Here is a 12,905-nt window from a genome sequence, read left to right on the forward strand (position 1 = left end):
CTCAGCAAACTGACACAAGAACAGAAAACCAAACACCACATGTTCTCACTCATAAGTGGGTGTTGAGCAATGAGAACACATGGATACAGGGCAGGGAACATCACACACCAGGGCCTGTCGAGGTGAGGTGGGCTAGGGGAGGGATAGCTGGGGGTGGAGGGATTGAGGAGGTATAGCATTAGGAAAAATACCTAATGTAGATGACAGGGGGATAGATGCAGCAAACTACCATGGCATGTGTATACCTATGTAACAAACCTGCATGTCTGCACATGTACCCCATAACTTAAGGTATAATAAATTAAAATAAATTAAAAATAAAGTAAAATTTACTTTTTTTTTTTTTTTAAGTCAATTGAATTTGGAATAATGAAGGAAACTGGTGACTTTGGTAGGAAAAATTTTAGCAGACTAAAGAGACAAAACATAATAGAACAGGTTGAAGAGTTATGGAAAGCAAGGAAATAACAATTATTTATAGAGCTTGGTTCTCAGGGGAAATAGAGAAAAATAATAGTAACTGTGTGATAAGCAGGGTTATAGAAAACTTTGTCTTTTTCCTTCTTTCTTTCTTGCTCTTTTTTTTTTTTTTTTTTTTTTGAGGTGGAGTTTTGCTCTTATTGCTCAGGCTGGAGTGCAGTGGTGTAATCTTGGCTCACTGCAACCTCTGCCTCCCGGGTTCAAGTGATTCTCCTGCGTCAGCCTCCCAAGTACCTGGGGATACAGGCATGTGCCACCACATCTGACTAATTGAGTATTTTTAGTAGAGATGATGTTTCTCCATGTTGGTCAGACTGGTCTTGAACTCTCGACCTCACATGAGCTACCTGCCTTGGCCTCCCAAAGTTCTGGGATTACAGGCATGAGCCACTGTGCCTGGCCAGGAAAGTTTTTCTTTTAAGATGAGATATACTGTATCACTGTTGAGGACTAATGGGAATGAAGGAAAGGAGAAGAGAGGATAGCTAAACTTAATTGGCAACTAGAATTCACTGTGGCCTAGATATCTAATAGGACTTGGCCTGAATTTCAATTCTTTAGCCAAAAGCAATGAAAAATCTTCCCCATCCTTTCTACATTTTCTTTTCTTCATTTCCTCATGATTACCTGTCCTTCTTCTGCTTCCATGCATACTGTCAGTTCCATTAATTTTTTCCCTCTTTCTCTCCTTCCTTCCCTCCTGGGGCTGAAGAGGCAGCCACAGACAGCAATCCTATTCCCTAACCCCCACAGAGGGACAACTGTACATTCTCATGCACTCCAAAGATAAATTCCACTGCCTACTCTCAGCCAAGGCTCAGATAAAGCCCATGCCTTTCAGTTGCCTGCCTATGACTGTTCCCAGGGGAAGCACCTCCAGTTTTCCCAATTGCAGGGCCACAGGACAGCTGCTACTGCCTCCACCTGAGCATTCTGCCAGTGGCCAGGGGGTCATTCTGCCCCTTCATGCCATAGCAAGCATCTTTACACATGATGAGTGGGCCTAAGGATATAGCCTAACTTGGCTCTACCTCCCCTAGTACCCAAGGACACTGTCCAGGGGTTCTGAGGATCGTGCAGCCCAGTACACCATTGATGGCACCTGAGCACTCCTCCCAGGGTCTGAGATCAGTCCCAGTCAACCTGCTGCTACCACCACAGCTGGCATTCAAGTGTGTGCCACTTGCAAAATCTGGAAACCAGCCTGCCCAACCTCATAGCCATGCCAACACCAACACAGTTGACTGGGTTCCAGTGGGTTTTCCTACCACTGCTACTGCCATTGGCCATGCAATGAATACTTCACAAGGTCTCTAGAATCTGCCCACCTACACAGCCTACTGCTGCCATTCCTGTCATCCAAGCAAGCCACCTGGAGGCCCAACAATTGGCTACCCAGATCCACTAACACCAATGCCAGGGTATGCTGCCCTGGGCCCAAGGACAGGCATATTCAACATACCACTGCCACCATTGAGGCCTGAAGTCCACTCTACTTGGCATCCCAGTCCCCAGAAAAACTTTATAATAGCCTCCACTAACAACCATATGCTAAGTCATCAAGGAAATCACAGATACCACTGATGCTGTTTACAGCCAAAGAATTCATACAAAAACAATAATACTGCATATGCTGAGAATCAGAGCAAATGTGCTCTAGCTTACCAACACCATATACACATCTTCAGAAAAATATGCCCCCTCTGAAAGCAAATTCAAAAAAATTGGAAAAAGCAACTGTGATACCAGCTGCATGGATATCAATGTAAGGACACAGGAAACCTTAAAAAAGTGAGGAAATGTGACACCTGCAAAGGTACACAATGATTCTCTAGCAACAGATCCTAATGCAAAAGAAATTCACAAAATCCCAGGAAAAAGAATTCAAAATTTTGATACTAAAGAGGTTTTGGTGAGATGCAAGAGAATTCCAAAAAACAATACAAATAAATCAGAAAAAAAAATCAGGATACAAATGAGAAATTTACCAAAGAGATGGATATTATTGAGAAAAGAACCAAACAAATTCTGGAACTGAAGATTTCATTGAATGAAATACAAAATACATTCAAAAGATTCAACAATAGACTAAATCAAGCAGAAGAAAGACTCTCAGAAACTTGAAGACAGTTCTTTTTGCATTACCCAGTGAGGCAAAAATAAAGAAAAAATTAAAAAGAATGAGCAATGCCTTTGTGACTATGGAACACTATCAAGTGACCAAATATTTAAAGTACTGATATCCTTGAGGGCAAATAGAAAATGAAGGGGTTCGAAAACCTATTTATGAAATAATAGGTGAAAATTTCCCAAGTCTAACGAGATTTAGGCATCCAGATGCAGGAAGGTCAGTGATTCCCCAAACAGATACAAAAGAAAAAGGTCTTCTCCATGACATATTGTAGTCAAACTGTCTAAATGAAAGACAAACAGAGGATTCTAAAAGCATCAGGAGAAAAGTATCTAATGATAAAGGAAACTCCATCAGACTAACAGTAGACTCTCTCAGCAGAAGCCTTACAGGCCAGAAAGAATGGGATAATATATTCACAGTGCTGAAAGAACAAATCTGCCAGCCAAGAATACTTTTTACAGCAAAATTGTTCTTCATAAATGAAGGAGAAATAAAATATTTTCCACATAATCAAATTCCAAGATAATTCATCACTACTAAACTCATTGAAGTCCTAAAACTGGGAGTGAAATGATAGTTACTATCATGAAAACACATGAAACTACAAAACTCACAAGTAAAGCAAACACACGGAGGAGGAGGAGAAAGGACTCAATGATACCACTATAGTAAAACCACTAAAACACAATGACAAGAGAAAAAGAAAGGAAAAACGAGTATACAGAACAATCAGAAAATAAGAATATAACAGGAACAAAGCATGACATATCAATAGTGAACTTGAATGTAAATGGATTAAGTTCTTTACTTAAAAGATATAGACTGGCTGAATAATTTTTAAAAACATGATTCAACTATATGCTGCCTACAAGAAATGCACTTTGTCTGTAAAGAAAAATAGAGACTCAAAGTAAAGGGATGGTGTGTTACTCCATTTTCACATTGCTGATAAAAACATACTTGAGATAGGGAAGAAAAAAAGGTTTAATGGGCTTACAGTTCCACATGGCTGGGGAGGCCTCACAGTCATGGCAGAAGGCAAGGAGGAGCAAGTCACATCTTACATGGATGGCAGCAGGCAGAGAGTGCTTGTGCAGGGAAACTTTCATTTATAAAACCGTCAGATCTCATGAAACGTATTCACTATCACAAGAACAGCATGGGAAAGACCTGCCCCCATGATTCATTTATCTCCCAGTGGGTCCCTCCCATAACATGTAAGAATTATGGGAGCTACAAGATGAGATTTGGGTGGGAACACAGAGCCAAACCATATCAGATGGAAAAAGATATTCCATGCAAACAGAAACCAAAACTGAGCAGGTGTAGTTATACTTAGATAAAATAGACTTTAAGTCAAAAACAGTAAAAAAATATAAAAACAAAAACAAAACAGAGAAAACCCTTATATAATGATAAAAGGATCAATCTAGAAGACAGTATAACAATACTAAATACATATGCACTCAGCTATATAAAGCAAAAATTGCTAGATCTAAAGAGAGACAGATTCCAATACAGTAAAGAGGGAGACTTCAACACCCCACTCACTCAGCACTCAACAGATTATATAGACAGAAAATTAACACATAAACATTGGATTTAACCTGGACTTTAGACCAAATGGACCTCACAGACATATACAGAATTTTTTAGCCAACAACTGCAGAACACACATTAACATTCTTCACATTTACACCTGGAACATTCTTCAGGCTAGATTGTATGTTAGGCCACAAAACAAGTCTCAACAAACTTGAAAAAATTGAGATCATATCAAGTATCTTCTCAGGCCACAATGTAATAAAATTAGAAATCAATACCAAGAGGAAGTTTGGGAACTATACAAATACTTGAAAGCTTAGCAAGATGCTTCTGAATGATTATTGGATCAATGAAGAAATTAAGATGGAAATACAAAAGTTCTTGAAAGAAGGACAGGCACAGTGGCTCATGCTTGTAATCCCAGCACTTTGGGAGGCTGCAATGAGAAGATCACTTGAGGCTAGGAGTTTGAGACCAGCCTGGGCAACATATTGAAACCTCATTTCTCCTAAAAAATTTAAAAATTAGCCAGGCATGTTGAAGCATTTCTGTAGTCCTGACTACTCAGGGGTCTGAGATAGGAGGATTGCTTGAGCCCAAAATCTTGAGGCTGCAGTGAGCTACAATAGTGCCACTGCACTCCAGCCTGGGTGACAAAGTAAGACCTTGTCTCTTTAAAAAAAATTCATGAAATAAATAAAAATGGAAACACGAAACATCAAAATGTATGGAATATAGTAAAAGCAGTGCTTGGAGGAAACTATAGCAATAAATGCCTACATCAAAAAAGTAGTATGTGCTTATGTAAATTTAATGTTATGTAAGAAAAAGGGTAGAATGATTTCCAAAAAAGAATTTAATTATGACTTGAAGGAATTAGAGAATCAAGAACAAACAAAACCCAAAATTAGCAGAAAGAAATAATAATGATCAGAGCAGAAAGAAACAACATAGAGACTAAAAAACATACAAAGTATCAATGAAATGAAAAGTTTTTTATTCAAAAAGATAAAATTACCAAACCAATAGCTAGATTCGCCAAAGAAAGAAGAGAGGAGACCCAAATAAACAAAATCAGGAATGAAAAAGAAACATTACTACTGATACCACAGAAATAGAAAACATTATCAGAGACTTTTATAAATAATTATATACTAACTAGAAAACTTAGAGAAATGGGTAGACTCCTAGAAACATACAATGTACCAAGATTGAGTAAGGAAGAAACAGAAAACCTGAACAGACCAATAATAAGTAGTGAGATTGAATCAATAATAAAAAGTCTCCCAATAAAGAAGAGCCCAGGGCCAAATGGATTCACTGCCAAATTTTACCACACTTATAAAGAAAAACTAATACCAATCATCTTCATGCTACTTCAAAAAATCGAAGAGGAAGGAATTCTCCCTAACTCATTCTTTGAGGCCAGCATTAACCTTATTCCAAAACTAGACAAGGACACAACAACAACAAAGAGAAAAGTACAGACCAGTATCCCTGATGAACATAGACACCAAAATCCTCAACAAAATACTAGCAAACTTCATCCAACAGCATACCAAAAGGATAATACCCCTTGATTAAGTGGGTTTTATACCAGGGATGCAAGAATGGTTTAACTTATGCAAATCAGTAAATTTGATACATCACATTAACAGAACCAAGAACAAAAACTACCTGATTATTTTTATAGATGCAGAGAAAGTATTTGATAAAATTGAACATCCCTTCATGACAAAAACTCAGCAAACTAGGCATAGAAAGACCATAACTCAAAATAATAAAGGCAATATATGACAAAACCCACAGCTAACATCAGACTGAATGGGGAAAAGTTGAAAGCCTTTCCTTTAAGAACAAGACAAGGATGCCCACCTTCCCCATGCCTATTAAACATACTGTTGGAAGTTCTATCCAGAGCAATCAGGCAAAAAAAAAGGCATCCATGTTGGAAAAGAGGAACTCAAATTGACCCTCTTTGGGGACTACATTATTATTGTTTTTAGAAAACCAAAGACTCCATCAAAAAACTCTTAGGGCTGGGCACAGTGGCTCACACTTGTAATCCCAGCACTTTGGGAAGCTGAGACAGGTGACCACTTGAGGCCAAGAGTTTGAGACCAGCCTGGCCAATATGGCAAAACTCCAACTCTACTAAAAAATACAAAAATTAGCTGGGCATGCTAGCACATGCCTGTAATCCCAGCTACTCGGGAGGCTGAGGCATGAGAATCACTTGAGCCCAGGAGGTGGATGTTGCAGTGAGCCAAGATTGTGCCATTGCACTCCAGCCTGAGTCAGAGAGCAAGACTCTGTCTCAAAGAGAAACAACAACAACAACAACTCTTAGAACTGATAACAAAATTCAGTGAAGCTGCAGGATACAAACAAAAATCAGCATTTCTATATACCAATAATGAAATATCTGAAAAAAAAAAATCAAGAAGGGAATCACATCTACAACACCTGCAAAAAAAAGAAAAAAAAAAAAAAGCCCAAAACAAAAACCTAGGAATAAATTTAACCAAGAAGTGAAAGATCTCTACAAGGACAATTATAAAACAATGATGAAAGAAATTGAAGAGACAAGACATCCCATCCTTATGGATCAGAAGAATTAAAAATGACCATACTGCCTAAAGCAGTCTATAGATTCAATGCAATCCCTAATTAAATATCCGTGTACTTTTTCACATAAGTAGAACATGGATGAACCTGGAAACCATCATACTCAGCAAACTGACAGAGGAGCAGAAGATCAAACACCGCATGTTCTCACTCATAGGCGGGTGTTGAACGATGAGAGCACATGGACACAGGGAAGGGAGCACTACACACTGGGGTCAGTTGGGGGGAAATAGGGGAGGGACGGTGGGGGGTGGGAAGCTGGGGAGGGATAGCAGGGGGAGAAATGCCAGATGTAGGTGATGGGGAGGAAGGCAGCAAATCACACTGCCACGTGTGTTCCTATGCAACAATTTTGCATGTTCTTCACATGTACCCCAAAACCTAAAATGCAATAAAATAAATAAATGGGAAAAAAAAAAGAAAAAACACCCTAAAATTCATATGGAACCAAAAAAGAGCCAGAATAGTCAAAGCAGTCCTAAGCAAAAAGAACAAGCTCAGGTCACTATACTACCTGACTTCAAAATACACTACAAGGCTGTACTAACCAAAAGAAGCATGATACTGGTAGAAAAATAGACACACAAACCAAAGGAAAAGAATAGAAAACACAGGAATGAATATACATATTTATAGCCAACCGATCTTCAACAAAGCCATTGAGAACATACACTGGAGAAAGGACAGTCTCTTCAGTAAATGATGCTGAGAAAACTGGATATCTCCGTGCAGAAGAATGAAACTAGACCTCTATTTCTCAGCTTTGTTAGGCTGTTCTTGTGTTGTGATAAAGAAATACCTGAGACTGGGTAATTTATAAGAAAAGAGGTTTAATTGACTCACGGTTCTGTAGGCTGTACAGGAAGCATGGCAGCATCTGCTTCTGGGGAGGCCTCAGGGAGCTTTTACTCATGGTGGAGAGCTAAGCAAGAGCAGGCACTTCATATGGCAAAAGCAGGAACAAGAGAGAGAAGGAGGAGGAGGTACTATACTTTTAAACAACCAGATCTTACAAGAACTCACTCAGTATCAAGAGAACAACGCTAAGGGGATGGTGCTAAGGCATTCCAGAGAAATCTATCCCCATTATCCAGTCACCTCCCACCAGGCCCCACCTCCATTACTGGGGATTACAATTCAACATAAGTTTTGTATGGGGACACATATTCACTCTACATCATCACCATCTATCAAAATCAACTCAAATTGGATTAAAGACTTAAGCATACTGAAATGACTCCTTCCTTACACCTGCATAGTATTCCATGGTGTATATGTACCACATTTTCTTTATCCAGTCTACCATTGATGGGCATTTAGGTTGATTCCATATCTTTGCTATATGAATAGTGCTGCAATGAACATACCTGTGCATGTGTCTTTATGGTAGAATAATTTATATTCCTTTGAGTATATATCCAATAATGGGATTGCTGAGTCAAATGGTAGTTCTGCATTGAGTTCTTTAAAAAAAATCACCAAATTGTTTTCCACAGTGGCTGAACTGATTTACATTCCCACCAGCAGTGGATAAGCATTCCCCCTTTCTTCACAATCTTGCCAGCATCTATTAGTTTTTGACTTTTTTTTTTTTTTTTTTGAGATAGAGTCTCACAATTGTCACCCGGACTAGAGTGCAATGGTGTGGTCTCCGCTCACTGCAAGTTCTGCTTCCTGGGTTCCAGCAATTCTTCTACTTCAGCCTCCAGAGTAGCTGAGATTACAGGCACCTGTCACCACACCCAGCTAAGTTTTGTGTTTTTAGTAGAGACGGGGTTTCACCACATTGGCCAGGCTGGTCTCAAACTCCTGACCTAAGGTGATCCACCTGCCTCAGCCTCCCAAAGTGCTGGGATTACAGGCATGAGCCACCGTGCCCAGCCTAGTTCTTGACTTTTTAATAAGTCATTCTGACTGGTGTGAGATGGTATTTCATTGTGGTTTTGATTTGCAATTCTCTAATGATCCGTGATGAGTATTTTTTTCACACACTTGTTGGCCATGTGTATACATTCTTTTGATAGTGTCTGTTTATGCCTTTGCCCACTTTTTAATGGAGTTGTTTGGTTTTTCCTCATAAATTTAAGTGCCTTATAGATCCTGGATATTAGACCTTTGTTGGATGCATAGTTTGCAGATATTTTCTCCCATTTTATAGGTTGCCTGTTTACTCAGTTGATTGTTTCTTTTGTTGTGCAGAAGCTCTTTAATTAGGTCACATTTGTCAATTTTTGATTTTGTTGCAATTGCTTTTGGCCTCTTCATCATGAAATCTTTGCCAGGGTCTATGTTCAGAATGGTATTTCATTGGTTTTCTCCTAGAGTTTTTATAGTTTTAGATCTTACATTTAAGTGTTTAATCCATCTTGATTTTTGTATATGGTGTAAGGAAGGAGTTTCAATCTTCTGAATATGGCTGGCCAGTTATCCCAGCACCATTTCTTGATAAGACAGTCCTTTCCCCATTGCTTGTTTTTGTCAGCTTTGTCAAAGATCAGATGGTTGTAGGTGGCAGTTTTATTTTTGAACTCTCTATTCTGTTCCATTGGTCTACATGTTTGTTAAGTTTGTTTCAGGAAGATTTAGAGGGCCAGAGCTTAGCTCAGTATTCCTAGTTTGCCTGCTCTAACTCCAGGGCTGCTGGTACCAGGCCCCCAGCTTTGTTCTCTGGCCTCAGGACCTTAGGAAACTGCTGCACAGGAGGGGCCCAGGTGTTCCTCCTCTGCCAGCCACAGCATTCTAATGGGAAGTGCTGACCAGTGCCTTTCCTCAGGCGGTGGCATAACATAGCAGGATCTATGCTAGCTTGAGTGTGGCAGCAGCAGCCATGGTGGGGCAGGGTAGCCAGGTGCTGGCGGCAGTGAGGCACTGGATTCTGTACACACCTTCATGAAGGCTACATTGGCATGTCAGAGTGCTGTACATTGACGGTGGCAGGGTGTGCTGATGCCAGCGGTGATGGAGAGACAGGGTGCATGCACACACACATGCCAGTGGGAGGGAGGAGGTAAACTCACCTGAACTTGCAGACCAGCAAAGCAGTGGAGAGGACCTTGGGTTAGTGCATGATGGCAAAGCGAGGTTGGGGGAGGCTGCAGGGGAGTGGAGGCTGTAGGTAGGCATTGTGCATCCATGATGACTGGTCAGTGGGAGCTCTCTGATGTTTAGGCATGGTCTGCTAGTGAAGGAGCTATGAGGAGTGTCCCCAGGAAGCACCCTGGTTGGTCATGTGAGGCTGTGCCACAAGCAAACACACCAGGCTGGGGCCCCAGGAGATGCTGGCAGATGGGGATACTCAGATCAGACTGGTCGCATCCTGTGGACAAGACTGCCCTACTCTGTCCAGGTCCTACAGTTACCCAAAGGCTAAAGCTACCTACAATAGTATGGCAAGCCTTGGAGGATGGGCATCCCTGGCCATCCTGCTCCACCTATATTTTAAACTATTTTGTCTTTCAGCAGATTTTTTTTACTTAATATATGACATGTTATTTTTTTCCAGAAAATCATTTATTTTTTAAGTTTAAATCTTTTTTTCAAGTTGAGATAATAGGACACATGAGAAGTGCTGGAAATGTTTTTATAGCACTATGAAATGTATTTCATGATTATGAATTGTTTCACCTGAAAAAGATTCTGAACATAAGAGATATAAATTTTCAAAGTTAAACTCTCATTATTGAAAAGTCAAGTTTCCATCTTCCCACTATAGGTCTGCTTTTGAAAGCAATGCAGGTAGAACACTTTAGTTTTGTTGCCTCAGTCCCCAAAACCTGTATTGATAAGCACTAGTCTTTTATTAACTAATAATAAGTTTATTATTAACTAATAATTTTTTGAAAAGACTGTAAATATGTACTGAATGTAAAGATTTAGAAATATATATATTTTTAACAGCTATAGCAAAATGTAGGGAAGCTATATGCTTACAGCTACATACATGCTGATATTTTTTAAATTGGACTGATAGTTGACAGTTGTGTCAGATGAGAGCACTGGGAAGCAGATATTCAGACAGAATAAAGAGGTCAAACATCAGGGGGTAATGACTAAGAAAGGAAGGCAGGGAAGAAGCAGGATTGTGCAGAGATAGTCTCAGTCTTCAATGCAGATATGACAGAAGTTCTCACAATGGGGAGTTCTGGAGCAAAGATTGTCTATTATGAAAATCTTGTGTTGGGCTATTTTGCCCAGACATTGGCTGGGGCTGCTTGAAAAGATGGTGGCCTCAGCGTGAAAGCTGAAGCATATTCTAAAGGTGTTGTAGTTGAGGACTATCAGCTAACTTACACTCCTCGCATTGTAACAGCTGGTTCTTTGTTCAAGGAGACCTGAGCAGAGGACCTTCAGGGCTGCCGCAATGGTGATGATAATAGTTATCATTGAGTAATTCCTGCTCTCCAGACACCATAGGTTCTCTTTGCATATATTATTTGTAACCCTTGCATCACAGTCCCTAGCGATACAATAACCTTCATTGTTCAAATAGGAAAATTAAAAGATAGCCAGTAAGTTAGAGGCTGATGTGTTTTTATTGTAAATACACTCAGAAATATTTCTGACAAAAATTTTCCTAATAAACTATTCCATATTATGTCTTGTACCAATAATCAGTTTAAGAGATTTTAAGCCAGAAGGGAAAGAAAGAATGAAAATAAGTTTCGCCGGGCGCGGTGGCTCAAGTCTGTAATCCCAGCACTTTGGGAGGCTGAGGCGGGTGGATCACGAGGTCAAGAGATCAAGACCATCCTGGTCAACATGGTGAAACCCCGTCTCTACTAAAAATACAAAAAATTAGCTGGGCATGGTGGCACGTGCCTGTAATCCCAGCTACTGAGGAGGCTGAGGCAGGAGAATTGCCTGAACCCAGGAGACGGAGGTTGCGGTGAGCCGAGATTGCGCCATTGCACTCCAGCCTGGGTAACAAAAGCGAGACTCCGTCTCAAAAAAAAAAAAAAAAAAAGAAAATAAGTTTCCAGACTTGAGATCTTATAATAGACACCTATTCAAAAAGAGCATTTATCAGAAGGAAATGGTTGTTTCATGGAATCTAAAGGTTGAAAAGACAGCTGATTTCCAGAAATAAAGCTGCCTGTCCCTGTCTAACTATCACTTACTTTCTGCTCTACCTTTCTTCCTATTTCTTTGCTGTTGCTATCCCAGATTTTCTCTCTTTCGCAGTCTCAAGCTCAGTCTCTTTTTCTTGGTCTCTGTCTTGATTTCTCTCACTGTCCTTCTCATCAATCTCTCTTTCTCAATCTCTGTTTACAATCTGTGTTGGTCTCTGTCTTCTCTCTCTCTCTTTTTTCCCCTCTCCTTCTCTTAGTCTTCTTTTTCTCTCCTTCTCTTTTGCTTTTCATTCTCCCTCTCCTTTTCTCTACCTCTTCCCTCATCTCCTCTCCCTTCCCCTCTCCTCCCTTCCTCCCTCTCTCTCTTTTGGTCTCTCCCTTCCTCGTTTTCTTTCACTTTCTTTAGATCTTGGATTTTGTCTGTTTCTCTCCTTACTCTTTCATTCTTTCTTGCTTTGTCTGCCTGCCTCTTTGTATCTGCAAGAAGTAGAAAATGAGCCTACATCCTACTTTATAATTTCTTTAATTTTGATGTTCCATAAATGAAAGTATCTATATACATTTAAACATATATTTTAAGCCAATTATCCTTGCTACATATGTTTGCACAGCTTCAGAAATAACTTATAATCTCTTTCCACAAAAAGTACAGTAATATACTAAGAATTAAATGCTGAAAGTAAAATATCTTTCTTAGCAGATAACAAAGATAACCAAGGTACCATTTCCTAACTCAACACTCTAATTAGCTTTTCTTCCTAAATTAACCAAAATTTCAACCAAGGTATTCGCATATAGTTGCTATGCCATATAGAGTTCTCTTCGACATTGTTTGATCTAGCTCAAGTGAGAAAATTCTTTAGTTTCCTGTGAGTTAGTTTAAAATTTAATAAACAGGGCCAGATGTGGTGACTCATGCCTGTAATCCCAGCACTTTGGGAGGCTGAGGCAGGTGGATCACGAGGTCAGGAGTTCGAGATCAGCCTGGCCAATATGGTGAAACCCTGTCTCTACTAACAATACAAAAATTAGCTGGGCATGAGGGCATG

General features: G+C 39.8%; 1 protein-coding gene across 1 annotated transcript in view; it reads left to right on the plus strand.

Moving 5' to 3' along the window:
* MEIKIN (meiotic kinetochore factor) overlaps positions 1 to 12,905 on the plus strand; it is a 120,234-nt gene that overhangs the window by 62,345 nt on the left and 44,984 nt on the right. The window lies entirely within an intron of this gene.

Source organism: Sapajus apella, unplaced genomic scaffold (genome assembly GCF_009761245.1).
Source record: "Sapajus apella isolate SASKATOON/1434 unplaced genomic scaffold, GSC_monkey_1.0 scaffold1, whole genome shotgun sequence".
NCBI lineage: Eukaryota > Metazoa > Chordata > Mammalia > Primates > Cebidae > Sapajus > Sapajus apella.